This window comes from Felis catus, chromosome F1 (assembly GCF_018350175.1).
Source record: "Felis catus isolate Fca126 chromosome F1, F.catus_Fca126_mat1.0, whole genome shotgun sequence".
Lineage (NCBI taxonomy): Eukaryota > Metazoa > Chordata > Mammalia > Carnivora > Felidae > Felis > Felis catus.
Window position 1 is genome coordinate 41,924,931 of NC_058384.1, and position 12,017 is coordinate 41,936,947.

The 12,017-nt window shown below is 54.1% G+C and overlaps 1 long non-coding RNA gene across 2 annotated transcripts; it reads right to left on the bottom strand.

Moving 5' to 3' along the window:
- Nucleotides 1-1,681: 1,681 nt before the first annotated feature.
- Nucleotides 1,682-7,361, bottom strand: LOC109495710. 2 transcript variants are annotated; one of them, XR_002739270.2, is made up of 3 exons: nucleotides 7,255-7,361; nucleotides 2,257-2,344; nucleotides 1,682-2,127 (listed from the first exon to the last, which is right to left on the bottom strand). It is a non-coding gene; the product is annotated as an uncharacterized LOC109495710 (long non-coding RNA). The 2 variants fall into 2 exon arrangements; XR_002151325.2 differs by lacking the exon at nucleotides 7,255-7,361 and adding an exon at nucleotides 3,299-3,434.
- Between the last annotated feature and the right edge of the window lie 4,656 nt (nucleotides 7,362-12,017).

Below are 12,017 nucleotides of genomic sequence, written 5' to 3' on the forward strand. Positions count from 1 at the left end.
CCCACATTCCTTCAGTTCTTACACAATCAACTGGCACAATCTCCTCTGGTGAAAAGAGAGCCTTGTGAGCTATGAATGGTCTTCCCTGCCCCACTGTGAGCTTCTAGAGAGCAGGGGCCATGGCTGACCCATCCTGGGCATCTTTCACATGTTCATAAGTGGCTCCGTGAGTGTTTGTTGAATGACTCAATGAGCTCTACCACCACATCCGCCTGAGGGTTTCTCGAGGATGGGGCCACCCGTGTCTTATCTTTTCTCAGAATCTCCCAGTAGAAACACTCAAAGGGGCACCCATTCCTGTTGTTGAATGACTAGAGGAAAGCCCCAGAAAAGTCTCTGCGGCCAACCCACTCAGCCTCCCTTCCCCCCACTGCTCACCGGCCCACCCAGAGGCCCCTTCCAGGCAGCAGGAGCAGCACCAACCAGTTTCCTCAAGCTCTGAACCCCCTGGCTGATCCTGTTTGGGCTTGATGGGCCTGATCTGAGGGTTTGTCTACTCACTTGCCGGGCTCCCAAGTGTTTGCATCCCAACCATCCTAAGACAATGAAAGCATGCTCCGTGTGGCTTTCCTGCGTCCACACTAACACAGCTGCAGCTCCATTCTACGGATGAGGAAACTGAGGCTGAGGATACGGGCCTTCTGACTCAAGTCCCCCAGGTGGCCCTGACCCCCCTCTGGCTCTCTCTCCTTCCCACGCTGGATGCCACAAAACACAGCCTCCAGGAAAGGCGTCGATGCCTTTAGGCTGGATAGAGAGGTCTCTGAGGATAATCCAAAGCTCTCTGCAAGAAAGAAAATGGAGAGAGCCTTCGCGTCTGTGCAGACCCAGTGCTGCTCTCTGGGTTTCAGGCCAGCCAGAGATTTGGGTGGGGCCTGCAGGTCCCTGGTGGAGGTCAAGTAGGCGCCATGCTTCCTCCCAGCCGCCAGCAACTGGGACAATAGCAGATTGCCAAGCAGCACAGACACACTCAGGGATGATCTCAGAGGCCTTCTCAGCAAGGCATCCTCACTCTTGACCAGACACCCAGACGCGAGAAGCACGCAGCATCCTTCTCTTGGGGACCACGGTGGTCACAGCTGCCACAGCCTGAGCAGATAGCTCAGACGGACACTCTACCTCACCGTGTGACCTTCCCCTTTAGAAGAGCCTGGGAGGAAGGAGAATCCCTATTTCCACTGGAGTCGGCTGGGACTCGACAACTAAGCAACTTGTGGGAAGACTTGTAGCTACTAAGTGTCAGCCTGCAGATCGAAATGTAAGTCCTTCTAAAGCCGATACCCCCGCAGCCCCTTCACGACCTGCTTCCCGTGAACTGCCACCTGTCCACCCATTAAGACTGCACCTCACTGGGGCGCCTGGGGAGCGGGGGATGAGGAGCTCAGCCAGTTAAGCATCCAACTCTTGGTTTTGGCTCAAGGTCACAATCTCAGGCTCCTGAGTTTGGGCTCAGGACACGATCTCACGTTTCTTGAGTTCAAGCCCCGTGTCGGGCTCTGCGTTGGCAGTGTGGAGCCTGCTTGGGATTCTCTCTCTCTCTCTCTCTCTCTCTCTCTCTCTCTCTCAAAATAAATAAAGCAACTTAAAACAAAAAAGACTGCTTGCCTAGATCAGGACGTTTTTTAAAAATATAGTTGACACACAATGTCACATTAGTTTCATCCAACAGGTTTATACCGGAACACTTATTTTTCATTTTACTCCTTTATTTTGAAGGGGTCGTGCCTTCCAAAAGCCCCAAACTCACACACGACAAAAGCGTATTCGATGAAGTCTTCCTCCCATTCTCGCTCTTGATAAGCTGCAGTTATTCTTCCCAGAAATAACCCCTGTTGTCTGGAATATTCTTTCCCCTATCCTTTTCAAAAACACGACAGGCTCTTACACACATTGCCCCGTGCTTGCCTTTTCTTCTGAACACTGTGTTCTGGGAAGTATTCCATATCCATACATCAAGCGTTCGTCACTTCTCTCGAAGACTGCACAGAGTATTGTATGGTCTACCCATCCATGTAACCAGTCCCCCGTGATGGGCATTTGGGTTGTTTCCGATCTTTTGCTGTGTAAAAAGGTTGTTGCTGCCAGAAACTGCGTAGGTAATGTCACTGTGCCCGTTTGCAAGGACACCTGTGGGATAAATTCGTAGAGGTGAAGTCGCCGAGGAAGGAAGGGTCTGGAATTCAACATTAGCAGCGGGAAGCAGAATAGATTGGTGAACGGTATACGGATACCCTTCACCCTGGCTCTGTCACTTACCGGCCGTGTGACTTCCAGCAAGGATAACGGAACCTCACTACCCCTTGGTTTTCTAGTCTGTTAAAGTGTTGGCTTCCTTGCAGGGTAGCTGTGAGAGTTCAAGTGAAAGAGACAATGTAAGCAAGACGCCCGGCACAAAGCCTGGCTCATGGAGGTACCGAGGAGACAGAGCAATGACCATTTCCCCTGCTCCCCGGGCCTGGGAAGGAACTTCCCGCACTGACCGGCCCTCTTGCCCTCCCCATTCCTCTCCTGTCCCATGCACTGTGCTCCCAGTGACTCCTTACACCATCTGCCCGACACCCCGGTTCTTCGTGGAGTTCACTGTGTCTCTTGCCCACCAGGTAACAGGCTTCTAGAAAACACAGACCCTCTTAATCACTTCTGAAACACCCTCAGGCTTGGTAGAGGCTTGGTAAAGGTTTGCTGAATTGAAATCAGCTCTGGAATGTATCCCTCACAGCTCAACCTTCCCCAATCTGGGTACTTCAGCAGAGAGAGACAAGGGTCACCTGCAGCCAGCAGGCTGAAGAGGCGGCCGGCCTCCGTCGCAGGCTCACAGAGACTGGGTAATCGGGAAAGGTTTCTGTGCCATATTTAAAATCCCCAGCCTCTGCACCCCCATCTCCCACAAACCACCCACACACCCAGAGCCTGGTATAAAGCATTCAGATATTCTACCTCTGGGGAAGGGGGTGAAGAATACTCCCTGGCCCCTGTTCAGCCCCTCCCTCATGTGTCCCCGGTTTGGACTGCGCACAATCAGGGAGATGATCATCGCTAGGGACCGTTGCCCAGAGAGCGTAGGGAGGTGGGAGGAAATCATTTTGATTTCTCTCTGGGAGCATAAATGCTTTTTTAATTGCTGTCAAAGGCAGCTCCTCGGGAATGTATTATTGATAGCGATTGAAATGAAAGCGGCAATCTCTGCTTTGCTGGGGAGGTGGCCCTCCCGCCCCCACTCCACCTTCCCCTGCTAGACTTGGGGCCCGAGGCGCCCACCCCTCTCCCCACTCCCCACTCCCCAAATCTCTCCTCTCACCTGCCTTTCCTTCTTTTTGTTCTTTTCCTGTGCCCCTGCCTCGCTTCTGCTCCTTAGGAGGGCTCCTCTCTGGCCTGCTGCCTGTAGCTCTGTCACCGTCACTCTCTGCCTCTTCCATTAATGCCTGTCCCTCTGGCTGTCCATCACCCCCTCTTACTTTTCCTTAGCTAGCCGCCCCCCCCCCCCCCCCCGCCATTCTAAATTCCCACCTTGTATTCTCTCTCCAACCAAGAGAGGGTGGCATTTCCTGACCGCCCCCACCCCTTCCTGGGATAGGGCGCTCTTTATCCCATCTTCCTCTTGTACCCAGACTTCTACCCATTTCCCGAATCCCCCCAGCCTGCAATTCACGGTTCGTGCCAGTTGGTCGGGTGAGTTTCCATCTGTGTGGGGCCAGCACCAGCAGAGCCCAGAGGAGCTGTCCCTGAGGACTCTGGGTCCCCCAAGCTCCCTCCTGCACGCAAGCAGTCAGCTCACTTGCCACCGGAGGGCTTCACCTCTCTCCTCTGACTGGAAGCTGCCCGGGGGCTCCCGTGTGGGCTGGGCGGCGGCCTCCTGTGCCTTTAAGAAAGCACAAGCCTCCGGGCACCACCAGCTCCTCCCCCACCCCTTCCCCAGTGGGGGAGGGGAGCCAAGCTGGATATACCTGCAGTGCCCCCTCCAGACAGCTCATAAATAATGGCTGATCTTCCCGCGGGGGACAGGAACTGTTCCGCTCTCGTGGAGCCTGGGAGAAGGGTGACAAGGCTCGTTTATCTATCTCCTCCTGTGCTCTCCTGCTGGCGCGAGCACGCGCCTCTTGCCTCTTTCCCCCTCTTCCCTTACCCCTTTCTGCCTCCCAGAATCTGTGAGAAGGGACTGGGATGAGGAAGAGGGGCGAGTTTGTTGCCTGCTTCCCCTGAGGCTTTCAATATGCCTGCCCCCACACCACCGTCCCCAAATGTTTACTGAGCAGCTACTAAGCGCTGCTCACTTAGAGCAGCAAATCCTGCCCACCCTTTCCCCCCCCCCACACACACACACCCCAAATCCACCTTTTGCCCCAGGGAGCCAGGGGCCCTGATCGGAGCCTCACTCCACATCCCGAGGGGTCAGAGCGATAGACTCGAAAGGACTTGATGGGAAAGCAAACCTAGTTGCATCTGATGTGAGCATGGTTTTGGACTTTAGACCAAAGTGCAGTGAGTTTCCCAAACCTCTCTGATAGCCCCCCGGTTCCTGCCTCCGCTCCCCTGTGCTGGGGCTTCAGCACCCCACCACCCCCCACTCACACTGCCAGCCTGGTCTGGTTCTGCTCGGCTGGGTCAGACCCTCCTGATTGGGTTCCAAGTCAGCGCTTCAACCTGCCTGTTACCCCCATGGCCAAGGCCAGGCGGGTGTTGGGAGCCGGGAAGCAGACTTCTCCCCAGAGTCTCTGAGGCTTCACCCTCTCGCTCAACCGTGCTGGAAACCCACTCAGAGGGCACCAGCCACCTCCATTACCAGGAAGTGCTCCCCCCCACCCACCCAAGGCCACCGGCAGACCCGAGGGACCCTAAGCTGCCTGAAGTGCTGCCCTGGGGTTCAGCTAATGGCAGGCCTGGCTCCGGATGAGGATGTGGGGAAGCGGCAGGCAGGGATGCAGAGAGGCGGCTGCCTCTGTTCTAATCGCTGCAGCAGGTAAGCAGTCGCCCAGGGTTGGTTAGGGTATGTGGGCCGGGCGCCAGCCTGGAGCCCCCTGTGTGTCACCCTGTGCACCACCACCCCCAAACCACCCCCCACGCTCACGCCTTTCACCCAAACAGAGCTGGGGAGGTCTCCATCTCCTTCCCTGCAACTCCTGCATGCACCTCTTCCTCCCCACCTCTTCAACTTCTGTTCCACCTTCCCTTCTCTTTCTTTGTCTCTCCCTAAGTGATCGCTGCCTCCTTTCTTTCTCCCTCCACCCTTCCCTTCCCATTCTCCTCCATGCTCTCTCTCTCCCTCTCCTGAGTCCCTCCCCACCCCACAAACCCACCCCACCTTCCCTCCTACCACTATATTTAGCTCAGAGCCAGGGGGTTGGAAAGGCACACTGGGCTGGCAGCTAGTCTTGAAGGGTCTGTCAGTGTTTCCATGAAGAGGCCCAGCTGGGATGAGTTTATAACTGAGCTGTTTCTTTTTCCAGCATCAGGCCCCCGGGGGGGGGGGGGCAGGGAATGGAGGCAGGGAGGGAACCTCCAAGTACTGGGGTGCTCTCCCCAGAGGTGGGCCAGCTCATCAAGGGAGAAAGGAAGTGCAGATTCATTTACAGACTGGATCTGCGCTCAGGCTCCAGCACAGGTTAGGATTCTGTCCTAGGTTAGGACCTTGGGGAGACTGAGGACAGAGCCCTTCCTAACAAAAGGTGGACCAAAGAGTTGTTCTCCTAATGTGACCTGAGGAATCTTATTGTTTTTAATGTTTATTTATTTTTGAGAGAGAGAGAGAACACAAGCAGAGGGAGGACAGAGAGAGGAGACACAGAATCTGAAGCAGGCTCTAGGCTCTGAGCTGTCAGCACAGTGCCCAATGCAGGGCTCAAACCCATCAACTGTGAGATCATGACCTGAGCCGAAGTTGGACACTGAGCCACCCAGGTGCCCCAATCTGAGGAACTTTAAAAGACACCTTTCGGGGCGCCTGGGTGGCACAGTCGGTTAAGCGTCCGACTTCAGCCAGGTCACAATCTCGCGGTCCGTGAGTTCAAGCCCCGCGTCAGGCTCTGGGCTGATGGCTCGGAGCCTGGAGCCTGTTTCCGATTCTGTGTCTCCCTCTCTCTCTGCCCCTCCCCCGTTCATGCTCTGTCTCTCTCTGTCCCAAAAATAAATAAACGTTGAAAAAAAAAATTAAAAAAAATAAAAAAATAAAAGACACCTTTCCCCACAGTATGACACCAGCGTGCTACGGACTCTGAAATCCCCCCACTACAGCCATTTCCTTCTGTGACACCAACACATTTAGAAGATCTGTAAAAATCCTATCGGTATCTGAGGGACACTTTCCCGCTAACTACGTGGTTTGAACACACCCCTGCTTTTGATCCTCACAGTTACAAGATCAGGAGAGAGAGCTAATACGGTGACATAGGACATAGCTTGCTTGAGGACGCCCAGTTTAGTATGCGCTAAAGCTTGAACTTGAACACAGGTCTGTCATCTCTAACTGTTGTGTTCTCTCTGCTGCAGTGAGTGCCCGCCCCCCACAGGCTGTCAACCACCAGGAAGCACAACCAGAAGGTCAGAGCCCCCTCTCCCCGCCCCCCTGCAGCGGGATCAGACAGAGACCTGGATACAATTCGGTTCTACCACTCAATGCTGAGCCCCCTTGGATACTTCCCTTCACTCGTGCGAGTCCCACAGAGGACTCACGTGAGAATCGAAGGAGATCATGTTCTAAATGCTTGGCACATATTAGGCATTCAAGAAGGCAGGTGGTATCCCTGGTAGGTTAACGTAGGGCATGGATCCCCGAAGGCAGAAGACATGGGACAGCCACATTTCAAGGGGGAGCATAACAGGGTCCACCAGGTGTGGAGTATAGCGGGGTAGGTGAGCGGCGACCTGGTTCGCATACAGCAGGTGCACAAGAGCGGCAGAGTGGAGGCGGCTCAGATGCCAACTGCTGTGTCGCCCCTGGTGTGGCCCAAAAACCTGCGGCGTATAAACGACATTCACGTCCATCTGTTCATTTGCTCCTCAGGGTGGGAGGACGGCTTGGAAGGGTGGATAGGGTCAGAATTATAACCCCCATGTTACAGGTGTGGAAACGAAGGGAAATAATCTGCTCAAGGTCACAGCGAATTATTTCACCCACTCCTTCATCAGATACCTAGTGAGTGCCTACGATCTACAGACGCTGTGTTATACCTTGGGCAGACCCAGAACACAGGGTGGGAATACCCAGTCCTCTGAGTTCTCTATGCCAAGACCCCCCTGTGGCCTGTGGGCCAGACTTACTGGTTCAAGTGGTGAGAAGTGGTGGTTGAGGCTGAGCACGGAGCCAAGAAACAGCCTGATGTGGACCATCTCCCACCCTTTGGCCTTACCTCTCACCAGCTTCACGGGGCTCCCGCTGCCATGTTTCTCTGAAAGGTGGGCAAAGAAGAAGAAGAGTAAAGGGAACCCAAGTCAGTAGACTTCTTGGTCTCTTGGGCCCTTCTAGGTTCTTTACTTTTCTAAACCCAACCACAAAAGCCGTATCTACCCCCCTGTGGGAGGATGGCTGTTCCCCCGGGCTTGGGACCCAGGAGTCCTGACTCTTCATCCAGAGCAGGGCTTGAGAGACTTCAAGCCAACCAGGGGACAGGTGGGAAGAGACATTCCATTCCATCCACTCCTCAACCCTCTGGGACAAAGGAAGTTACTTCCCAGCTTCTTAAGCTAACCTATGGTTTCCTCTTGGGCTGGGATGGCCATTTGTAATGAGATAATGGGATGGCCATCAATGGCCATCAATGAGATAATGATGCGTTAAAGGGCAGGGGAAGAGAGAGTTGTCAACGGGACCATGGGATAGGGGGGGTGTTACCTGAGTAGATGCGCAGTTCCCCCATCCGGGCATCCATGCAAACACTCTCTCACTCCGCACTACAAGACAGCTGTTGATATTCATTTCCTGTTCCTCTTGCCTCTTTCCTCACAAGATGCGTGGGTGGGAAGCAAGGAGACTTTCCAGAAGTCACCTCTTCCCTCCATCTCCCTCTAGGAAGAACCACACTCACTGCTCAGGCGGATAAACCGATTCCCGCAAGTAGCTCCCGCCTGGAGTGAACAGTCTTTAATGTCGAGAAGCTTTTACTATGTTTAATCCGAAGGCCCCGCGGCATCAGCTAAGCTGTGTCTGCCACCCTCCCCCTCCCTCCACTGACCCCTTTCTCTCTCCTCTTTGCTGCTCTGTTTTCCATTTGCTTCCTTATTCCCATGGCTCCTGGGAAGAGGCGAGGACTTGGAGTCCGAACACCTCATTCTGAATCCCAGCTCTATCGCTCACAGAGGAACGGGCACAGCCTTAGATTCTTCGAGCCTCAGTTTCTCCAGCTGCAAAGGGAACATAATAATACCCAGTTGCTGTGAGGGTCAAATGCAATCATGGGCCGGAAGCTGTTTTGTGAACGGTAAACTACCATGCTTGAGGGAGGGCTGGTCATTAATTCCCCTTGTTTCTAGGGCACCAAAGAGAGGAGAGCTGGGGCCAGCGACGGGACTCCAGGTCAAAGACGGAGACTGCGCATCTGAACGCCAGCCCTGCCCTCTGGCTCTCCAGGCCACCGTGGGAAAGCCGTGGGGCCTCTCAGCCTTGGTTTCCCCATCAGTAAGGAAAGAGTCATTAGGCGCATCTCCTTCCTCCAGCTGAGGAGAGGAGTTTGCTCGTAAATGACGGTTGCTCACTCTCTCTTTTAGAGACGCTGTGAGCTCACCACCGCCAATTACGGTTTATTGAGCACACATGACTCCGTCTTCCGCGCTGGATAAACAGACCTTTCAAAGGCGTAGGCCTTGCCCAGGAAGGGCTCCCAACCAGCCCTGCCGGGGGGGGGGGGGGGGGGGCAGAGCAAGGCATCATCTCTGTGCTCCTCTGCTCCCGGATGAACTCACCTGAGCAGAAGCGATACCTGGGTGTCACCCGTGGCACCGGCCACCAACAGCCAGCGGGACCCCAAATGATCAGAGAGAAGGAAGGGTGTCCTCCTCACATCTGGGACGACTCGGCTGCCAGGATCTCGGTGTCCCTTGCAACTGTCCCTCATTTCCCCTCCTGCCACCCCCCTGGAGGGGCTTCAGGGTGGTACTGTTGAAGTAACCTCCAAACTCGTCCCCACAGCTCTGGCCTTGCCTCTCTCCCCCCCAAGCCCACCCGCTGCTGTCAGATGAATCTTCGAAAACCCTCCTTTAGCATCTCAGTTTCCGGCTCGGCACCGTCGGTCATTCCCCGGCGTCTAATGGGTACAGTTCAAGGGCGACGCAGTGTGACACAAGGGTTAAAACCACTTCGGGATCAAGAGAAGCCTGGCTCTGCCCTCGATGGGTAGGTTGCTCCAACCTCTGTCTATCTCCTCAAGGGCAAAATGAGGCCAAGAGCACTGCTGTTCTGCTGTGATAAAACCTTACAATGTGTGGAGGCACCGTGCCCTAGGTCAGAGAAGTTATTCGGTACAGGGGCGCCTGGGGGGCTCGGTCAGTTACGTGTCTGACTCGCTTTCGGCTCAGGTCATGATCTCACAGTTCGTGGGATGGAGTTTGGGATTTTTCTCCCTCCCTCTCTCTCTCTCTGCCCCTCCCTGCTCACACGCGCGCGCTCTCTCTCTCTCTCTCTCAAAACAAATAAAGAAACTTAAAATAAAAAAAGAAGGGGCACCTGGGTGGCTCAGTCCGGAGTCCTGAGACTCCGGCTCAGGTCACGATCTCGCGGTCCGTGCGTTCGAGCCCCGCGTCGGGCTCTGTGCCGACAGCTCGGAGCCTGGAGTCTGCTTCGGATTCTGTGTCTCCCTCTCTCGCTGCCCCTAACCCACTCGCATTCTGTCTCTGTCTCTCTCAAAAAGAAATAAACATTTAAAAAAATTAAAAAAAAAAAAAGAAGTTATTCAGTCTACGTTAGCCTCCTTCAGCTTTCCTTGCTATGACTTCCCTCCACATCTTCCCCGGCAAGGGACACAGCGTGCTCCTACCTGCACACTCACCCTGGGGATTCTGGGAGACTGACACTGACAACCAAGGCGTCATATTCTTAAGGGCTAGGAGGACGTGGAGAAGAAGGTAAAGGGCTTTGGGATGATAATCAGGCTGCTGACATACCAGGCTTAAGGCTTCAAATGGAAAGATGCAAGTCTACCCCAAGTACTGTGAGCTTCGGAGGCTCCAGGAAGGCAGGAAACTCACCCTGAGATAAGAACACTGGTCCTTGATATATAAGAAAGACTCCTCGGATAACCGAGCATGTCATTTAAATGGGCTTGGCACAGCTCCTGGGGAACCCAGTCCAAATTCTTTCAAAGAAGACTATAATAATAATAATAATAATAATAATAATAAAACAGCACCATTGGCCGCAGAGCTCCAGCCTGGCAGCCAGGAGCCCGAGGAGCACGGGGACAAGGGGCCAGTGGGCACCGCACAAGCACAAGCAGCAGTGTGAAGATGACTTCATTTACCGAGTTATCATAAACCACAATGTCTGCCAAGCAAGAGTGTGAGTCACCAGGACCCACAGGAAAGAGGGCCCAGTGACAGTGTGGGGTGGGGTGGGCACCAAGTATTTCGAATCCTGACCCAGTTCTGAGACCTTACACTCTCTGAGGCTCAGTTTCTTTATCTTCAAAAATGGGGATGATCTAAACGCTGACTGCATCGCCTTGTTTGGGAATTAAATGAGTTCATCTGTGTAGAGGGGTTTAGCAATACACATGGCTTATTTTGATAGCCGAGTTCTTGATTTACCCAAAGTTGGGGGAGGGGAGGGGGGGGAGGGGGGGGAGGGAAGGGCCCCGTTCTTTCTTCGTCTTCCACTGCCCCTGGCAAGAGCCCTTGGCTTTGATTAGACTGACCTCAACTCTGACACTCTTTGGAGGGGAGATCCCCCAAAGCTCTGGCCTTCCTGCCTCGGTTTCAGCCATCCCCTGGGAGGCCAGATGACCAAGTCCAGACTTTCGAAAGAGTCAGGGCCTGCATCAACCCTGACACCACAGCCTTCCATAACTCTTCATGTGGCTACGACAAAGCTCGGCACACACCTAACACTAATGCTGTTTTGAATGAGTGAATGAGCTGAGCTTAGAGCATTAGGTTGCTGAGATCAGTGTGTGGGGTTCAAGCTATCAGTGGCTCTCAGAGTCCAGGCCACCCTTGCTGCTCTGTGCTGCTGGTCAATCAGGGATGGATGAGTGAGTGTGCATGGGCCTCCCACCACGCAGCCGGAACAAAGGCATGTGCCCTGCAGAGGGGTCCAGAGCCTTTCACCCGTTCACCTTACTGCATTCTGCGATAGTGATTTAGTTCAGAGTGACGGGGGCCACGTAGGAGAAGAAATAACCAGATAGAACCAGACTGAGATGGCAACAGAGGTGCTGCTGTAGGGGGTAGGGTGGGGAAAACTTCAGACAGGCTGTGAATACAGTCCAAGCGAACACGTTTCCCTGTGCTAACATGAAAGGAGTTGGTGCCGGGGATCTAATCAGCTTAATAGGGCATAGCAGACAGACAGCCAATTGTCTGGAGCCTATGAGAAGTGGTGGCCACTGGGAGAACAGTTCGAATGCAGAAGGAGCCCAGCCAAGGGGGCATCCAGCCTTGGGGAGGCACTGTGGACCGGGCCAGAACGAAGCGAAAGACTGAAAAAGTACTGGTCCCCTGTCGGATTGGAAGGGGCTCTCAGAGGGGACACAGGAGCCTGGCAGGCGGGGCTGCCTCATTAATCCTAGGTTGGAACATTCTTCGGCTTGCCTCCCTCAGGCATTTGCTAGTTGGGATAGGATGTTCTTCCTCTCATCTAAGCACAGAATCTCCACATGAAGAAGAGGAGGCCAGAGGGGAAGAATACTGTGGAGGTAATTAATACAAGTCCTGCTTCTCCCCGTGGTAATTCAAAAACTGGGGTTGGCCAGAAGCCAAGATGGGTGCAGGTGCCAGGGAAGAGAGGGAGGGAGCAAACAGGAGTGACTGGCACATTGCGCTGAAATACACCAAAGAGCAGGGCCCTCTTGGCTTCATGCATTATAGCAATATCT